Here is a 20,486-nt window from a genome sequence, read left to right as displayed (position 1 = left end):
ATGCATTCCAAACGCTTCAGCTAGTGCACTGCACTGAGTAGTCTCAGAAGTTAGGGCTCATTTGTATCCATAGTCTTTGTTCAGATATGGATTAATTTTGGCTAATTTCAGTGGGTGCACATAAAGTAAAATGCACAGAACTGAAACTACTGAAATCAGGCCTTTGTGTGATCATCTAAAAATCTACTTTTCAAGCTCCTTTAAGTTTTATTTTTGAAATAAAAACAATAAAATGACAGTAAAAAGTTTTCAAAAGCATTGACATTATGAGCAATTGCTAACCAAGGCTATTCCCAGAATGATTGAGCAAAATTTGGATATAATTCGAGAAAAGATAACTGCCCTGCAGTGCCAGCTATAAAGACTCCATTCAGGAGGTGATTTCATAATGATCCTACGGAATGTGTCTCTTGTCTCTAGGGCTGGGTATCCATGTGGATGCATATGATGCTATTGTCACTAGGGCTGGCATTGGAGGGCAAAGGCAGATTCTTGTCCTCAAGCTTCAATCTTTACACTATGGAGATTAATGTGTAAGACCTGCTGTAGGTTGCTTTAAAAAACCAGACTGGGTTTGGATATTTAGAGGAAGAGGTCTCAAAAATGCCATAGTACGTGGAAATAGCCTAGAGGGGTTCTGGGCACAATCTGGTAGTGAATCAGGTATAAGCAAAATCAAAATGTGTGTGTTTATTTGCAACTCTACTTGCTTGAGCCAGAAATTGTGCCAGCTGCAAATCGAGCCAGCATTTCTGTCCTTGGCTTTAGACAATTAGAGCAGATTTGCTTGTATACACCAAAATCATTTCCAACACAGCCCCCACAGTTCTTTGTGCTGCTTACAAAATTTCCTCTGTGGCCTTGCACTGCATAATAAAGGAGCTCTTGGAGGGATCCTGGTCTGTTTATTGTGCATGTTAAGTAAATGCAATGATTTTCATTATTTCAAACTCCATAATGAAATGACTGAGTGCCCAGCAACATTAGATAATGGACAAACAACTATTCAACTGGCTGTATGAACCATGGCTTTCTCGCATTAAAAGTGTAATATTTATGAGTTAATTTAATCATAGAAGAAAATATTGAGTAGGTGACTGAGTAAAATGATGACTGTGTATTATGTTTTTGCCATGCAGCTGGATAAACACATTCAACGACAGACCTTGGCAAGAACTGCAAAGATGCTCTTGACAATGGCATGAATAAATATTAGGTGTTATCTAGAATTCACCGCATTTGAGGTCTTGTGCAAAGCCAGGTAAGTTTTAACAAAAAAGAATTGTAGCAGAAGCCATGTGTGCACACTGGGATTATGTAAGTACTGGAGTCTTTTTCTGCTGCCCAGGAATTGCTCTAACACTCATTCTCATCCACATCACTGAGAGATTTTCTAAATCATTACCTTTGTCTGCACTGCTAGGAGTGCACTTTAGCATAAGACCCAGGTTTTAGGAATCTCGTGGTAAATTTTTCAATGACATGTACTTGGAGAGAAAAGAAACACTTTGCCTAGGCTATAGAGCTGACAAAAAAAAAAAAAAAAAAAAAAGATTATATTTTGGAGTGACCCAACCCAATCCTTGCAAACAGTAAATTAAAATATTGCTTTGACTTGCTTCTTGAATTTCTTTAGAAGACATAGTTTCTAACTACAAGACGGACCATAAGAAAAGACCGTTTTTCAGAAGATATTTTGAGTGAAGGTTCAGCAAGACTGATAGTCACTTATTGCACGATTTGTATCCAGGGCAGAAAGAATCAGTGTGCTAAAGAGTATCATAGAAATGTGCCATTACGGTTTTTTTTTTTTTTTTCTTTCCTACTCAGAATTGTCATATTACCAATACGGAAAGTTTCTTATTAAGGTCTTTGTTTTCATTTGTTGGAGTGTGCACACAGTCTCTAGAAGATGAGGAGGGGGAGGAGGAACAACAACAACTATGTTCTCTGAGCCAGTGTATGTGCCACAGATTTCTGCTAAATCAGTGAATTTCCTATATTATTCTCTATTTTTTAAATTATACTTTAAGTTCTGGGGTACATGTGCAGAATGTGCAGGCTTGTTACATAGGTATACACGTGCCATGGTGGTTTGCTGCACCCATCAACCCATCATCTACATTAGGTATTTCTCCTAATGCTATCCCTCCCCTAGCCCCCAACCCCCTGACAGGCCCCAGTGTGATGTTCCCCTCCCTGTGTCCATGTGTTATTGTTCAACTCCCATTTATGAGTGAGAACATGCAGTGTTTGGTTTTCTGTTCTTGTGTTAGTTTGCTGAGAATGATGGTTTCTAGCTTCAGGTCCCTGCAAAGGACATGAACTCATCCTTTTTTATGGCTGCATAGTATTCCATGGTGAATATGTGCCACATTTTCTAGTCTCTATTTTGGTGTTGTCTCGGCACTAAAATATGAGGAGAGGATGTGTTAAAGAAGTTAGCAGAGCTTACTAGGAAAAAACACTCTTGCTGGCATGAGTATTCTGGTGTCTAGTTTCGCTGTGTGACCTTGGGCAAGTCACTTTGCCTCTCTGAACCTCAGTTTTCAATCTATAAATTATAATAACATCTGTTGGCCTATGCTAAAGGGTTTAGTTGTGAGAAGAAAACTAGATAATTGATCTAAGGCATTCATTTACTTTATTATTAAACCACAATGGATTTAATTTTAACTGCTTTGTTCCAGAAAGAATTTCAGTTGCACCTAGGGAAGTTAAAATGAAAATTTAAGATATTACTATGACTACATGTACTAATACTACACGATATAGTAAAGCAAATATGATGGCCCATGAGCTTAACATTTTTTCTTTTTTTTTTTTGAAGAGACCTTTCAAAATCTTTAAGAGGAAATCTAGCTCACTTCCCAGCTACTTTGTCTTCCTGGTATCCTTCTTAATTACACATATTCTACCTCGACACTTATTTAACAACTATCTGGAGTGCTTAAACCAGATAGAAGTAGCAAGAGGGGTGTTTTGGAGGTATAATCGTCATAACGTGGTGATGGATTGGATATGGGAAAGTGAGAGAGACAAGGTATCAAAAATGACTTGCAGATTTCTTATATAGAAAACAGGAGAAGGACACAGTTTGAAGAAATTAGGCATTTTGTTTTGGATAAATTCAATTTGAGATGACTGTGAAATACCCAAAGGAAAAAAAATCCAGTGAAAGACTGTAAAGGCAGCTATAATGGCAAAAAGCACTGGGGTTGAAGGAAAAGGACTTCAATTAAGGCCATAATTCTGCATGACCTCAAGAAGGGATGTATTCTTCCTGCGTTTTAGTTTCCTTGTCAGTAAAATGGAGATATTAGTATCTATCTTATCACCTTGTTGGGGGGATACAATAACAATTTTTGAAGGTATTTTATAAGTTACTTTATTTCTTATTATAACAGAGACACAAGAAATAGCACAAAGAAACAGGGTGGACTCTTTCTCTACTGCTACTAGTTGCTTTGGGAGCCTTGGGCTACTGTGTAAATAGGGCCAAGTCCAAGAACCACACTACACACAACTAGTCCTGAAAATGGAACAGAAATGGCATCAAGAAACCCCTATGTCAAAGATGTAAATCCCTTAAAAGGGTGGGCCCAAGTTCCTGAGGAACATGCACTTTGCCAAGAAGCACAAGAAGGGCCGGAAGAAGATGCAGGTCAGTGATGGCAAGGCCACGAGTGAATCAACTGAGGCTATCAGGGCCCTTGTGAAGTCCAAGGAGGTCAAGCCCAAGATCCCAAAGGGCATTAAGTGCGAACTACTTGCCTGCACTGACCACTCCAAGCTCAGGAAATGTGCTCATCCCTGCATCATCAAGGGTTTCAGGCTCTGCCAGCCAAAATCAAAGACCAGGGCTCAAACTAAGCACAGGATGTGGCTCTGTCTCCAGCTCAGGCTCCCAAATGTGGCCAGGCCTCCACCAGAGCTCCAGAGTGGAGGCCTCTTTCTGTCAATATGAGGACAGAAGGATTGGTGTGGCCTCATAGCTACCATCTGCCTGAGGCTGGTGACCTCCTATGCTATTCGTACAAGCTGGAAATTTCTCTCCTGGAAATATCCCCACTAAATAGTAAATGTCTTTTTCTTCTTGGCATTTCACTAGCACACCTTGAGTCTTGGGCAGCATTGGCCTTCTTTTCCTTTGGATTCTCTACCTTTAGGGTAGGCTACAACCATGACTTCATCTGGAAGGGTACACAGAGTTAATGTGGAGAAGGCTCTCCTATGATTCATAGTTCATTAGGGTAAAATTCCCAAGGGCAAGAATCATGGCTCTGGAATGTTATGGGCTTCCAGTGAATACTAATTGATTGGGATTTAGCATTACCATTTTACTGCTAGGCTTAAATTTGTGAGAAGAAGAAGAAATTTTAGCCAATTGGCTGGAAGGGGAAACATCTCCCTCCCTACTCAACTGGACTTGAAACTATCCACTGTGCGTGCAGAGTCAAGCACCAGCTTGTCCACACAACCTGACGACGGACAGAGGCCATGGAAACGTGAGGTAAGGAACTAGTCCCCATCGCTACCACCATTTATGTTTCCCCAGGGTGAACTCCTTAATCCTCCCTACAACCATACACTGAAAATCAACGTGTGATTAACTATTTTTTGACCACCTCAAAGCCAGGCAGGGAATCTGGCTGCCAACAATAGTTGGGGTAGCTCTGGCTATTGCAGAGATTATTGGAGAAGGCAGAAAGCAGCTCTCTTTACACAGTCTAAGAAGGCTCATTCTTAGAGGAATAGGGTGAATAGACTCTCTAATATACTGTTAAATATAGACTTTAGAAAACTCAAACATTTTAAAAAACCCTAATGATGCAGGAAGGAACACAGAAATATCTGAAATGCTTCTCAGTCTATCTTTTTGGAGTGAGTCAACTAGTAGATAAATGACAAATGACTTGGTCTTGGATAATGTCTTTATGCAGTAATGTAAGTTTTGTTCTGTTATCTTTGATTCTTATATATTTTTTGTCTCTGTTTCATGCCTGAGAATTTCCAAGTGCAGCAACAGAGAATCAAAACGTTGGTCAAAGTATCTCTATATTTTCTAAAATTGAATGCTGTTTCTGTACTAATTTTCCAGATATGCTCCATGACCGGTATCTGTACACAAACTCTTCTTTCCTGGGTATTAAATTTCTTTAATTACTGTCTCTAGTATATCTGGCATATGTAATATAGCTAGCATATTTGGCCTGATGTTTTAAAATACCCAGTCATTAGCAAATTTTCATGGCTATACAAGGAATCATTGTGAACAGATTTGGATGCTATACTTCTCTGTACATGTGTAGGCTCGAATATATATCACTTCAAAGAGAAAGGAAGACCATTTGCTATTTTGTAGCTTATAGTAAGTCTACATAAGCTTTCTTAGACTCTGTGTAAAGAGAGCGACTTTCTGCCCCTTCTCAGAAACGCACGCTGCCAAGGCAAAGCATTTAGGACAGAACCTGGACCACAGATAAGTCCTATATAAGTCTTAGCTGTATCTTCATCTTCTACTATTACTACTACTACTGCTGCTAGTATTGAAAGGCCTAAGAGTTATGCCATGACTAGGGGTCAACTGGGCTGGTTTTGTTAGGTCTGCCTTGCCCTGGAATGAACCTAACACATGTGCAGTAGATTGAGTGTTTGCTCCCCACCTTTGAGAGATGCTTTCAAAAGCCATCCTTGTGGATCACATTCTTCCCATCTGCTGTCCGCTTGGAACTGTCGAATGTCAGGGTAAAGCCCTGGGATGCAGCGTGCTTTGGGGCCATCACTCTATACCAGTGCATCTCAAACTATCTGTAGTGAAGGATCAATTCTGGTTTTTTTACTTCTAATCAGTCACAGACTGATATTTGGCAAAATGTAATAAACATAACTTAAAGTGAAATAAAAAACCAATACATATAAAACTCAAGTCCCTTTTCAAAATTTTAAGATTCATACACAAATGCATGCTGCCAAGTGGCTCTGACAGTTCTAAATGCCTGCTCTCAACTCCTTACTTATCTCTGAACGGTATCCCACAGATGACAGATGGTGGGCCTCACATTCAGTGGGATGTCATAAAGGACAGCAAGGAACCCCAAAGGCCCTTCATTTCCGTACTGATTTCCTTCCATAGGGCTGTCATCAAAGCAGGGGACGCAATGGGCCAGCAGGTCTCAACCCTAGATTGGAGAGTGCAAAGCCCTGGTGTGAAGCTTGTACATTGGAGGTGGCTCAGACAGGCCACCAGTGGAAGCTGCCCCCTGTCCAGCTGCTGGCCATCCACATAGCTGGGAATTCACAAACAGCTAAGCAATAGGCAGTTTAGTGAAGATACACAGGTGTGGAAACAGTTTGTGATAGGCAGGTTTATGGCAAATAAACACATTGTATGATATACTGTAATCAACTATATAAACAACTTTAAAATTGTCTGTACTTCATATTTCCAGCATTTGGCTTTGTTAATCATATGTCTTCCTGACAGCAATTAAATAACCTTGAGAGAAAATGTACACCTGCTGTCTCCCCTGGGGAAACTACATCTCTTTTGTGAATGACATAAGTTCTCCATAAAACATAACTGAAGCTAGGAGAATTGAATTTGGAGATATGCCGCCTTTCTTGTTTTATCTCTAGTTGAATTGGAGTGCATGGCTTAATATAGCTAATCTTTTTCTAGATCCTTATTCTGAGCTTTTATTTAGACCAAACTATTTCCCCAAGGAGCAAATTGAAGACAATGGATAATAAATGAGGTTGTAATGAGTACCACCACACAGGTTGTGAAAAGTACCACCACCAGCTCATTTGGCCTGAACCTTCACCCTCCCCCTCCCCAACTTCTTTTCTTTCCGCTTTCCACAACAGATTCCATCTGCTTCCACGAACAACATACTGCTTTCCTTAAAGCATGACAAACATAAGTATGTTTGCTTGACTGAGATCCAAACAAGGTTTATTCATTAGGATTAATTGAGTAAAAGTCTCTGTTAATTTGCAGGCTTCCAGGGCTCACTAGATGAGGTTGCTGGCAGTGGCCCCCGCGCTGCTGCCACTGCTGCTGCTGGTGCGTGGAGCTGCCATGTGGGTGCTTGGGGCTCCAGGCAGGTACACTCTGGACTGGCCGAGGCTGGACTCCTGGCTGCTGCCACACTGATTTGATGAGACCAGTTTCAGAGTATTTGTGCACTGGGGAGTGTTCTTGGTGCTGGTGGCTCTGGAAGGGTGAAGACAGATCCACTACCAGCACTTCATGTATCACCACTACCTGCCTGGCTTCAGCCATGCAGACTTTGGGCAGCAGTTCACAGTAGGCTTCTTCCAGCTGAATGGACAAGTGGGCCAATCTCTTCCAGGATTTGGAGGCCAAGTATGTAGTCCTGATACAAAGCATCACAAACTGGCTGAGTGTCATGTCTTAGAACTTAAATTCTAAGGACATGGGGGTCCTACCAGTTGGTGAGTTAGAAAAAACTGTCTGGAAGAGGAACATACACTGTGAACTCTATCACTTATTAGAATGGTTCCATTCACTTTAGCTACTTGATTTAAAAAATGGCTTCAAAACACAGCATTTTGGTGGTGAAAAAAACAATGCCATGGCTATATGATCTTGTTAACAGGCACAAGTCTGATATGATTTCTGATATGATTTGGTCTAATAAAGTGAGCATGCCCTGATACTTATTTGAACTTGGCTCTACAATGATAGCTCTATCAAGGAAGAGGTGGTAGTAAATGACCGATGGGGTCAGAAAAGCTCCTGTCACCATGGACAATACTACAACTGTCAAGAGAAACTTAAGCTGGGGAGATCGCAAGACCACAAGTGAGAGACATGTACCACCATTGACAAGAAATTCTGGGTCAATGGTTGCAACATGGCAATGACTGACTTTGCAAGTGAATCTGAAATGGTTTTGGAACTGCTTCAGACTGCAAGTTTAAGAGGCAATTGTGGTCTCAACATTGGACAAGCTAAAGATAATCTAACTGTTCCTGTCTTCCAAGAAAGGCTTCTTGCTTTTAGGAAGTGGCTGAGCATCATTGGGGAAGCTATCTATACCTCTAAACCATGGAAGGTGCAATTGGAAAAGAACATGACATCTGCATGGTATACCTCTAAAGGATCAGCTGTTTATGCCATTTTACTGCACTGGCCAGAAAAATGGAGTCTTAAACCTTGAATCCCCCATAACCACCTTGACTAGTGCTGGGAAACAACAATATCTGAAGTGGTCCACAGGTCTGGACAAAGGCCTTCTCCTTTTTCTACCCCAGTTATCCTCCCCCACTCTCCCACCTGACTTTGCTTGGTCTGTGTGGACTGATTGTTGGAGTTCAAGAGGAAAGGGGCATTGCCTGCTGTTTGCTGCTTTGATTTGCCTTTTATAGTACCATCATTGTAATCAACTCACTTCCCTTCTCCACCCAGAGATGGCTTTTCCAGAACTTTTTAATCAAAGGAATTGAATATATTACACTGGTGCTTCAGTGGACCAAGCACCTGAGTTCTCTTGCTAGCATACCTCTCTCTGGTCAGCAAAAGAAGGACTGAACACTTAAGCTCCAAGTTCTTCCATTCTTAATGTTTACAATTATCTACAACAGAAGCTTCCCTCTATTCTCTGTGTCTGATAACCTCCTTGTTGACTCAGATACTTTAGATAAAGAATAAGCCAAGTCTCCCTGTTGCTTGTAGAGGAGGTGGAAAGGGTTTGGCAAGCAAAACCACGCACTATTTATTTAGCATCAGTTGTCACCAACACACTACCTCCTCCCTACTAAAGTGCAGGAGAGCCTGGAAGGGAAGAAAAAAGCTTGCTGGGCTGCTAGTAGTCAACTGTTCAAAAATTTCCAAAGTGAATTTAGAGCTCCAAAATACAGCCTGTTTATAGTGATAGTATTAAGAAAGTGAATGTGATTCTGCTCTGCCTTTAAAATAAAGTCAAATGAATGTTTGCATGCCAAAAAAAATTATAAGTTTCTCAACCATATCTCCTACCTCGCCTTTGCAACTTGTTTAAGTTATTGTTGAAGAAATTGGCTGTCTTGGAATTTCCCAGAGTTTGGTTTGCTGATGGCATCCCTGTGATGTTTAACATGTTCCTATGTCATTGTAAGCTGTAAACTGGTAGTTGGATTTAGAAGCTTGACCAGATTCAAGTTCAATTATTATTTTTTGTCAAGAATAATGCACATATAGTGTTCTGCACTTCTGTTAGGAGGTACATAATGTCTAAGTGTCTCTCTCTAGTGTTTAGCAGCCATTAGTGAACACTGTCCAGAGCCATTAATTCATTAGAAGGTTGCAACATGCTGATATCTCAATTCTTTCCATCCTCATTTATTTATTAGCTGGAAAAATTCTATAAAGAGAAACTTACCCTTGATTATTTGATTACTTTGAGGCCAGTTTTTTTTAACACAATCCTGTAGCGTTCTTTAAAGATGACTAATGAATTTAGATTTTTGATATCATTCTGAACTTACATTTATATATACTTGATATGTTTCCATTGAATTCATTTCATTTATCATTCCACTGAAGAGCTCAAATTATCCCATCTTTGGCCAGTTGGATCCTCTTTGGACAGAATCATACTACTTTTTCATAGCATCCTTGATACCTGGCATGACAATATATTCCAGGCTCATTTAATAAACTTCCTGTCTCAGATCTTGAATCAGCCATATTTTTTTTTTTTTATACTTTAAGTTCTAGGGTACATGTGCACAACGTGCAGGTTTGTTACATATGTTTACATGTGCCATGTTCGTGTGCTGTACCCATCAACTCGTCATTTACATTAGGTATATCTCCTAATGCTATCCTTCCCCTGCCCCTCCCCACAATAGGACCCAGTGTGTGATGTTCCCCTTCCTGTGTCCAAGTGATTGTTCAATTCCCACATATGAGTGAGAACATGCGGTATTTGGTTTTCTGTTCTTGTGACAGTTTGCTGAGAATGATGGTTTCCAGCTGCATCCATGTCCCTACAAAGGACATGAACTCATCCTTTTTTATGGCTGCATAGTATTCCATGGTATATATGTGCCACATTTTCTTAATCCAGTCTATCATTGATGGACATTTGGGTTGGTTCCAAGTCTTTGCTATTGTGAACAGTGCCGCAATAAACATACATGTGCATGTGTCTTTATAGCAGCATGACTTATAATCCTTTGGGTATATCCCCAGTAATGGGATGGCTGGGTCAAATGGTATTTCTAATTCTAGATCCTTGAGGAATTGCTACACTGTTTTCCACAATGGTTGAACTAGTTTACAGTCCCACCAACAGTGTAAAAGTGTTCCTATTTCTCCACATCCTCTCCAGCACCTGTTGTTTCCTGATTTTTTTAATGATTGCCATTCTAACTGGTGTGAGATGGTATCTCATTGTGGTTTTGATTTGCATTTCTCTGATGGTGAGTGATGATGAGCACTTTTTCATGTGTCTGTTGGCGAATCAGCCATATTTCTAAGAGGTGGGTTCCTGTTGATGGAAAATAGTTTTTAGAGATGCAATCAGGGTTCTGGAGGTGCTCATTTCTAGTAGTAGTAGGTTGGCCATTGTTTCTAGGCCTTTCCAGTGGAAAGAACTCAAAAATGTATGCTTTTAAACCATAAAACACATTATGAATTAGTATTGCTACTCACATTTATTTTCAGGACTACAGCATTTTTACCTCATTGATCTTACAGTTGTATCTACTCTCACCCAAGCTGAAAATTCCAGTTCTCAATGACATCAACATATGCATATTCTTGCTTTACCCCACACTACATACACGACAGTTTCAGAATACTAATACCAGTACTACTATAACAACATGATTCCTGAATCAGTAGATGCAAACAAAATCAGTTAGAAGATATAATGGAATAGAAGACCGTGTATCTGATAGCTAAAAACAAAATACCTCAGTGTAAACTTAACAAGAAATGTTCAAAATCAGTATTAGGAAAATTATTAAACACTCATAAAGGTACAAAATTAGATTTAAACAATTGGAAAGGTAAATGATAGTCACACAGAAAGTATCAAATATCTTAGGTATTTCTATGCTTATTTAAATATTTAATGTAATCCCTGTGAAAATCTCATCACATTTTTCCTAGAGCTAGATAAATTGATTATATAGTTTGTTTGGAAGAATAAACATGCAAGAATAGCTAGAAAATGCCTCAAAAGAAGAGCAATGGTATTGTAATAAAACACAACCTCTAAAATTGAAATAGTTTGGTGTTAATGAATAAGCATAAGAATGGAAAAAATAGAAAATTCAAAGGCATACCTAGTTGCATATGAATAATATATGATAAAAGTGGTATCTCTTATTAGTAAGTAAAGGATGGAACTTTTAATAAATGGTGTTAGGGTAGCTGGGTAGCTGTGTGCAAAGAGATAAAATTGAAGCCACTCCTTTTTACTACATATGTACTACATAACAGGACAATTTTTTTTTTTTCTTTTTTTGAGACGGAGTCTTGCTCTTTCGTTCAGGCTGGAGTGCAGTGGTGCGATCTTGGCTCACTGCAAGCTCCGCCTCCCGGGTTCATGCCATTCTCCTGCCTTAGCCTCCCAAGTAGCTGGGACTACAGGTACCCACCACCACGCCCAGCTAATTTTTTTGTATTTTTTTTTAGTAGAGATGGGGTTTCACTGTGTTAGCCAGGATGGTCTCGATCTCCTGACATTGTGATCCACCCGCCTCAGCCTCCCAAAGTGCTGGGATTACAGGTGTGAGCCACTGCGCCTGGCCAATAACAGGAAAAATTCTAAGTGGATGAGAAATTTATGTGTAAAAGGTAAAACATCTAAAATATTGGAGGGAAAAAGCCCTGGGTGAATTAATCTATAACCAGGATTGGAGATGACTCTCTAGATTACACTTGAAAATCCAAAAGTAAAAAGTAAAAGAACTGCCACTTGTGATTACATGAAAACAAATGCTTGACATTTGATCCATGTGAGTTATCTTAAGCCCATTTTGCAGATGAGAAAAACAGATTCAGAGACATTTTAGTATGTTGCCCAAGTTTATACAGTTAGTAAATGGCAGAGATGGAATCTGAACATGTGGCAATTGTAACTCATTGCACACTGAGCCACCTAAATTTTTGTTCACATTAAGTACACAGAAAAAGAAAATAAACATTTTCCAGACTCTACTCACAATGGGCAAAATAATCATTTGTTGTTGTCATTGTTGTTGTTTGAGAGAGTCTCGCTGGGTCACCTAGGCTGCAGATGAGTGGTGTGATCATAGTTCGCTGTAACCTCAAACTTCTGGGCTCATGCAATCTTCCTGCCTCAGCCTCCGGAGTAGCCAAGACCACAGGCATGGGTCACCACACCTGGCCAATTTTAAAATTTTTAGTAGAGGTGGGGTTTTGCTATATTGCTCAGGCTGGTCTCGAACTCCTGACCTCAAGAGATGCCCTGCCTCCACCTCCCAAAGTGCTGGGATTATAGGCATGAGCCACTGGACCCAGGCTAAAATCTTATTAATATTGCCAGGCAAGGTCCCATCCATTCAATTTAGACTTAATGTAAAAGAAGAATTACAGAAGAGCTTTAAAAGGCATGAGACTCTGGGGAGAAAGGAAGACTTTGGTCTATTTTGAAGACAAAACTAAAATGTAGTATGATATAACATGTAAATTTATACCTCTTAATTTTTATTCTCTTGGTCAGAAACTCTTTGTGATATCACACCTGCACCCGCATCTAATTCTTGCTCAGAAACACCATATCAACCCTAAGAATCCGGTTTTAAGTACATGAAAGTTGAAAGATTATTCAGATCTTTTAATTTATTATCAGCAAAGACAATGGCTTGGCCAAGTCATTTTAATAGGAACAGTTCAACTGGTTGCTGGGCTCCTAAAGGCAGGAGGTGCCAAGTGACTGAAGGCTTCACTTCTCAGGGGGCGCCTGGTGTTCGCACAAACTAAGCAATTAGTTACAACATTTACTTCCTGCTTTTCCCATCATCTAATTTGTTCATGTTTTAATTCTTCAATCCATTGCAAGGTATCTCACGGCTAGGCAACAAATACTGAATTTCTCTTTCTGTTCCCTCAAGAAAACTTGGAAAGCCGATTATGCTTTCTCTCCATTAGGGGCATGGTTAATTATTGGCTTGTGAAAGCAATGCAATCCATTCATTGATTTTGCAGAGATTAATTAAGCACCCACTAATGTGCCAGACATTGTTCTTGGTGTTAGAGATACAGGGAGGACAAGGCAGACAAGTTTTTGCTCTTGAGGATCTTACATTTCATAGGAGGAGACAGAGGAAAGAAACAACCGCAAAGCCAGGTAATATCACAGAGTGATTTGTTCAGTAAATAAAACATTAAACACAGTGATGTGATTGATAGGGGCTGGGGCAGGGAACTTCCTTAGCTACAATGATCAGAAAAGTCCCTGACTAAAGTTCAGGCCACATGAAGACCCAGGGGGATTGATGACCAGGCAGAAGGAACAAGTGCGAAGGCCTAGAGGCAGGAATGCACTTGGGGTGTAAGAGGAAGAGAAAAAGCACAGTAGTTGGAGGACAGCAAACTATACTGACATATAACTGACCTCCAAGTATTTGAGGATTTGCCCGTTTGTTTGTTAGTTTGTTCATTTATACTCTGCCTTGTTCCAAAAAGGATTTATAATAGCCCTTTGAATGTTGCTGTTCCTTACAGTGCCTATAGATTTGAGAAAAATAAAAGCGAGTTCTCTAGCAGGTAAAGTCTAAACAATATCTAAGATGGAGCATTAGGACAATCCATGCAAGATGCTTGCTTTTTCTTTTGAAGACTCACACACCTTGAAATGTTATTTAAGAAATTATTTCTAAAGAAAATGGTTGCACTGAATTTCAAATCAGCAGACTCATTCTCTAATTAATCATGGCACATGCTATTTACAAAACTCCTGTTAAAAACAAATTTCTTTTGTACACATTACAAAGAAATGTTACATAAAATTAAGCACCAAGTAATGACTTTAATTTGCGATTAGTTAATAATACACAGATGATCACGCGGCTGTAAAGGAAGCCGCTTGGGACATTAACAGATATGCTGGCACAGAGGAATTGGAAACAGGCAGACTGTGAGGCATTGGGCTCAGCTCTGGGTGGAGAATAAAGAGGGCTCAAGAATCGATGGATATTTGATGCTTTGACTTTCAGTAAGAGGCAGAAGCCTGATGAAGCCTTTGCTCAGAGAAGTCTGACTGACCTTTAGGGTTTTTCAAATGGTTTGTAAGTTATTTTTTACTTCTTGCCCAGCAAAAAGGCTTTACAAAACTTAATGACATTTTTATTTAGCTGAGATTTACTGAATGACCTTGGCTCAGAAGTACTTTTTGGCTTTGCAAGAAGCTATAATTGTCCCAAGTTCTGTGAGCCACTTTAACTCAGCTGATTTCTTGGTACTTAGTGATCCCAAGCTAAGGGACTCCGACTTTATATTTTGGGAAATGAAAATAAAATAGAGTAAAGCTCTAATATTTGAAGGAAACCAATACTGTATCGCTCTGAAAGTCTGCAGGCTACATAAGTTATCATATAAACAGACACAAAAAAGAAAATGTTTGATCCCACATTGTAGTGAATGGGTGGGAAAACCAATGGCCTCATGGCTTTGTGATTAAAGATGGTTTAAACCTCAAGAAATGAAGAAGAGTGGTTAGGAGACTGAAAATGGTTTGCCTTTCTCTTATGGAGAAACTTTTCTGATATTTTCTCAATTCTATTTCCTCTCATCCAAAAGCCAGAGTGAGGCAGGGAAAAGGGTGAGCACAATGAGAGAGTCCTGGTGCCCAGCCCTGGGAAAGGACCTCAGTGCCCCAAGACGTAGAGACTCCCGCAGGGCATTCAGGGCTCCCCTAGCTCACAGTGTCTCTTATTTTTCATTTCATGTGTTCACACGCCTCCTTTGTTTTGTAGATGAAATGGTTATCAAAGAACTGTAGACTCCATGGTGACATTTTAGCTCCTTAAACAGGTGACAAACATCCCTGGCATATCTCTAGGTTGGAGATTAAATCAGTGCCATCATTACTCCTCTCAGGCATCTATGGCTGGTCTCTGTTTCCCATGGAAGCTGAGTTAAGTCATTCCTCCCATGGAACTGGATGGGAATGAGGAAGTCTGTAAACTTAATCCACAATAAAGTCTCACTGTCGTCCTTATTAGGCTTTGGGGCAATACAATAATACACTCACTGAAAGAGGCACACACACCATTACCAGACTAATGATGAGCTGAAGATAAAAAAAAAACTTACCGAAGCTTCCGAATGGGATTAATCAACAACTCCAAGGCAATATCATGCTGTGCTTATGTTTTCTGCAAATATTGACATTGAAGAATTAAACACGTGGCTAAAAAGGATATCTTTGTCCCTGTGAAAGAAAGTTTCTATGTTACTATTTCAGATCAAAGAGAATGCAGAACAATAGAAGCAAGAAGGATCCCAAATATAGTGTTGCAACTCTCCTCACCTGCAGGAAGGGACGAGCGCGCTGTATATGTGTGTTTGCTGTTTTTGTTTGTTTAACCTCTATTCCGTCACCAGCAATAAGAGTAATAATTACATCACACACACACATATTCTCTCTATAGATACAAACACATAAATATACCCATACACATATATATTAATACATACACACAATTTAAGCTGGAAGAAGAGTGATAGGAAAGGACCTCTGTTTTTTCCTTTTTTTTTTTAAATTTGGAAAGCTATTACAGACTTCTCAGAAACATTTTGGTACAACAGGGAAGTCTGAACACAGGAGATTTGCAAATGGGGCAACAGTGAAAGTAAGTTCAGGCGATTCAAACAGCATGGAATACAAGGCAGAGAAAGCAGGAATGATTTCTTGAAAGACAAGGCAGAATTGATTCTGGAAACCAGAGATCCCTCACTGAGTAAGTCGTGACTGTTTCAAACAAAATCAGCTGGGAGCTGACCAAGAAGGCAAGTGGTGATGCTTAGATGTGAAGTATTTGTACACATGGTCCCACAATATGAGACATGGATGTATGCTTCCACATAAACTTGTCAGAGCAGCCTGTTTCAGGCAAAAATAGCTCCTTTGGTATTTTCTTGACTATATTCCATGACTTGTTTACTGACCATTTAAGTTAGGGCTGGAGCATTGTGATAGATTAGATTATCATTTAGCAAATATTCACTCCCTGCCCACCATCCCCAATTCCCGCCCCTCTGTACCTCCATGGAGGCGGTACCTCTGCTTCATTGACGTGGGGTTTGGCCCTGTGACTTGCTTGGCTCGATAGAATACTAGTAGACTTGATATAAGCAGAGCCTGCAAATGTGCTTATGTAGATGGGCTGGCCCTTCTGCTTCTGCCATGAGAAGAAATGTCCTGGTTAGCCTGGTGGTCCAAAGAGGGTGAAGAAGACATAAGGAGCACATCTGGACCCAATCTGTAGCTTGAAATCAAGCCCAGCTGAACTGAACCTGGATCAGCCAAACCCAAATATATGAGGGAGAATAGATGATTTTTCTGTTAAGCCATGGAGTTTGAGTGTGGTTTGATGTACAACATTAGCTGTGGCTAACTGATAACAGCAGAACTGCTGAATGAGTAAGCGAAGGAGGCAATGAATGCTCATTGCATCGTGCTTATAAGGCACAGTGAGTAAGCGAATGGCGGAGTCTCCAGCAGGGGTGTACAGAACATGGAAAGTGGGGGCTACCATGTAGAGCACAGTAGCATAAGTCTCTGCTGAGCACAGGTGGAGGGTCAGAATTTGGCTGTTTGCAGAACAACATAGAGTAGTGGCTATTCTGTGTACAACTTTGTATAATCTGATATCCACAAGAGCTCTTGTTTTTGGAGCAAGGAGAGTGTGTTGGTGGTGATGGTAGTGGTTTGTTTTTGTTTGTTGTTTTGCGTAGTTTTGAGATGGGGGCATAGCCATGGAGAGTTGAAGCCATGATCTAACTGAACTGCTGAATGAGCAAGTGAAGGAGGCAAGGAATGCTTATTGCATCGTGCATTATAAGGCACAGTGAATAAGCGAATGGAAAGTTTCATTGAGGCAGTATCTTGGTAATATTCTCCTTTCAGTAGGGCTGGGTTGTCTGCTGGGCTAAATGGGCAGTTGAACAGAGACACCCGCCCCACCCTCACCCCCATTCTCCAGAATCATCAAGAAAGTTCTGTGGGTAGCGACAGTGGGAATGAAACTTACCATCTGCAACTGATCCCCTGGACTGGGTAATCACCTGGTAGGTAGAAGGGTAAGGGAGTCTGAGGGAGCTATTTTCAAGAGACATTGTCCCCTGGACCCCAACATGGCCACTCTTGTGCATATCAAAGTATGGCACAGAACTAGGGTGAGGATCATTCTTCCCTACTTCTTTGAGGCACCCCAGACAGCTCTGGCTCCTTGAAGACTAGCAAGTTAGGGAGATGTCACCAGTGTTACAAACACTTCGTTCTTACCATAGGCACCACCAGCTGGTGCTACAATGAGGTTCCCTCCAACCTGGCATGAGTGGAGGATCCAGGAGAGGAATGTGGGGGGCTGATTAAGGACCTGACTGGCAGGCATGTGAGGAGATGAGACACTCCTTGGGGACTCCCAGGAATTCACTGGGAGGCCTTGGCAGGGACGTTTGAGCAGGGTGGGACAAAAGAAAGAAATTTGGGATAATAATGCTAATGGGAGCTCATTTGAATGCACATGCTGATGAGGCCACAGAGACATCCCAGTTGGTTTATGCATGTGTTGAAAGTTAACTGTAGCTGGCTCAATTCCCACTGTCGATACCCACAGAACTTTGATGGTCCTGGAGGATGGGGTGGGGCGGGTGTCTGTCTCTCTCTTCAACTGCACATTTAGCCCAACAGACAGCCCTACTGGAAGGAGAATATCACCAAGATACTGCCTCAGTGAAACTTCCACTGCAACACTTCAGGATGAAAACTCACAGGCTCATAATAATGTTGCCAGTTTACGTTGGTGAGAGTTACCAAAGACATGTAATTGCTCAAGAGAAGTAGATGTATATTAAGAGAGAGAGAAAGGAAGAAGAAAGAAAAGAAGGGGGGGGGGGTAGAGAGAGAGAGAGAAATAGAGAAAAGAAAAATCCCAATTAAAGATGTAAAAACTTTGAGATATACAAAGGTTCTTTTCTAACCACTGATAACACCAGTGCCTCTTTTTCCCCCAGATAATATGATATTTAACAGAAAACATAATACATTTATCATCAATGATGTAGAGATTATACCATTTCAGGAACATAGAGATGGAAACGGTCCCTTAATATTCCATGGCCTTGGTATAAAAAGTGAGTCACATCCACTCACAACTCAGGAAATTTCTTGATCTAAGTACATGCTGCACTGCCCACCCCCGCCGCCAAGATGAGATAATAAATTCCATCTGTTACTCTTTTTAATTTTTTTAAAAAAAGTTTTGGTATCATCTGTAGAGTTTAAAATACCAGTGGTTTTATGATTCCCAAAGCAGTTGGTTGTCTGAAAAAAGTCTCACTGTCCCTGGGAAGTCTTCCCAAGAAAGAGAAGTGAAAGATATTACAATTTTAATGTAATAATTGGTCTATATAAGAGAGAAACAGTGATATTTACAACATTGTAAGTGAAAGCTTCTCATTAGAAATTCTCACAGAAGGAACTTAAACAAGTTAAGGGAAAGATGGACTATTAATGAAGGGAAACACTTATTCTCCAGTCAGTCATTCATTTATTCATGCAGTAAATATTAGTTGCGTGCCTACTCTGATTGAAGCCTTGAGCACTATGTTTGATTCTCCCTTCTCAGCTAAAGATGAGAGAAAAGCTCTATATGACAGCCAATCCTCTCATCAATTTAATCTTTCTATTCTTCCAGTTGGTCCAATGTCAATGGGAAAAACTGATTTCTGGCTATGCAGCTTCTGGGAGCAAAGTCAGATAATAAATATAGTTCGGATCATGAATAGGCCTACCTGGCTCCAGCTTGTTGTGCTGGCTCGACCAGCTCATGAGCTCATTTTCCAGCCCTCCCATGCTTCATACTGGGGAAAATGATCCATGGGCTACCCAAGGTGCATTCCAGTATGTCCAAGGAGCATCCACAAAATCCAGTGTCCTTAAGTAGCAAAGAGAAGTGGAGGAGAAAATCAAAAGATGAGCAGGAAAAGGTAATGTGGTCAGTGGGTCAGTATATCTAGCAGGAATCCTACCATATTTTCAGCTGGGGATCTAAAATAGAATTTTTTTTCCCACACTACACCTGAAAAAAGCGATTTTCTCTGGGATGCAGAACCCCTGAATTCTCTGTATTGGTTTCTATGTCTAAATCTCAAATTCCAAACAGGGTTATCATATATGTAGGAGAATAGCTATGTGCATAAGCTCATGGACATTGAATCCCAGCTCTGTCACTCACTAACTCTATGACCCTGGGTAAGGTACTTAACTTCTTTGTATTAACTTTATTTATTCACTCAAGTAACACTAAGATCCTACCATGTGTCCAGGTGCCCTGCTAGGCAGTGAAACAAAAGACACAGGAGCTCTAACCTCAGAACATAACATACTACTGAGAGAGACAGCAAAAAAAAAAAAAGAATGCAACAAATGAAAAAAGGATTTTTTTTTTAATGTGTGAAGTGTTATGAAGAAAACAAACAAGGAGCTGAACTGGAGAAAAAGACATTTGCATTAGATAAAATAAGAGGAATCTTTACATAGAAGGATCATAATCTTGGGAATAATCATATGTTTATGTGAAAATTGGAATAATAACACAGTCTTCATTGGATCATGGTGAGGCTTAATTAGATGATGCATGCAACACATTTGATTTAGTGCCTGGAGTATAGGAAATGTTCAACAAATGTTTATTATTATTTTTTCTATCCTAGGCTAGACTTAACACATAGACTTAGTACATAGTACTAACACATGGTTTTGTACAAAGTAGGCATTTAATGTGTGTTGGTGGTGAGTTATGATGACAGTGTGGTGACACGGTGCCACTCCTCCATCCTATCACTATTCATTGTCTCTGGCAGCATCAAAGGGGCTAAAATTGCACTCTTAGGCACATACCTGTGATAGAAAGGGGTATATCACCTTCTGGGTCCCCAGAGTGGGTCCCTGCAGGACAATATTATTCCAGGCAGAAATCAAGATAACCCTGGCACTGATTTGTGTCTCAGTTGCTCACAGTATAAACAGAAGCCACCGGGGCTGTCCACTCCGCACTTCCTCCCAGGCACAGGAAAAAAAAATATTTCTTTTATAAAAGAAAGAGGAAAGAAGGGCATTTTTAGTCTAGTCTGCAGCTCTTTAGAACATAAACTGCTCAGCCCAGGGGAATTGAAATGGATGAAGCATATGCAAAGTCAGATAATGAATGGAGTTTGGGAGGAAAAGATGATAAAAGAAATTGCTTGTTTTTATTTTTCCATCCATAGTGAT

The 20,486-nt window shown here is 40.3% G+C and overlaps 1 long non-coding RNA gene across 4 annotated transcripts in view; it reads left to right on the top strand.

Annotated features, from left to right (window-relative positions):
- The first annotated feature begins 651 nt into the window (after positions 1-651).
- Positions 652-20,486, top strand: part of LOC139357157 (uncharacterized) — an 89,695-nt gene continuing 69,860 nt past the window's right edge. For 3 of the 4 annotated variants that reach the window (XR_011609886.1, XR_011609889.1, XR_011609887.1), the window contains exon 1: positions 652-1,261. This is a non-coding gene — a long non-coding RNA (uncharacterized lncRNA). The remainder of the gene's footprint in view (positions 1,262-20,486) is intronic. The other variant, XR_011609888.1, reaches the window with a different exon arrangement.

This window comes from Macaca nemestrina, chromosome 11 (genome assembly GCF_043159975.1).
Source record: "Macaca nemestrina isolate mMacNem1 chromosome 11, mMacNem.hap1, whole genome shotgun sequence".
Taxonomy (NCBI): domain Eukaryota; kingdom Metazoa; phylum Chordata; class Mammalia; order Primates; family Cercopithecidae; genus Macaca; species Macaca nemestrina.
The sequence above is the reverse complement of the archived record's forward strand: the minus strand, read 5'-3'. Positions and strand labels throughout refer to the sequence as shown.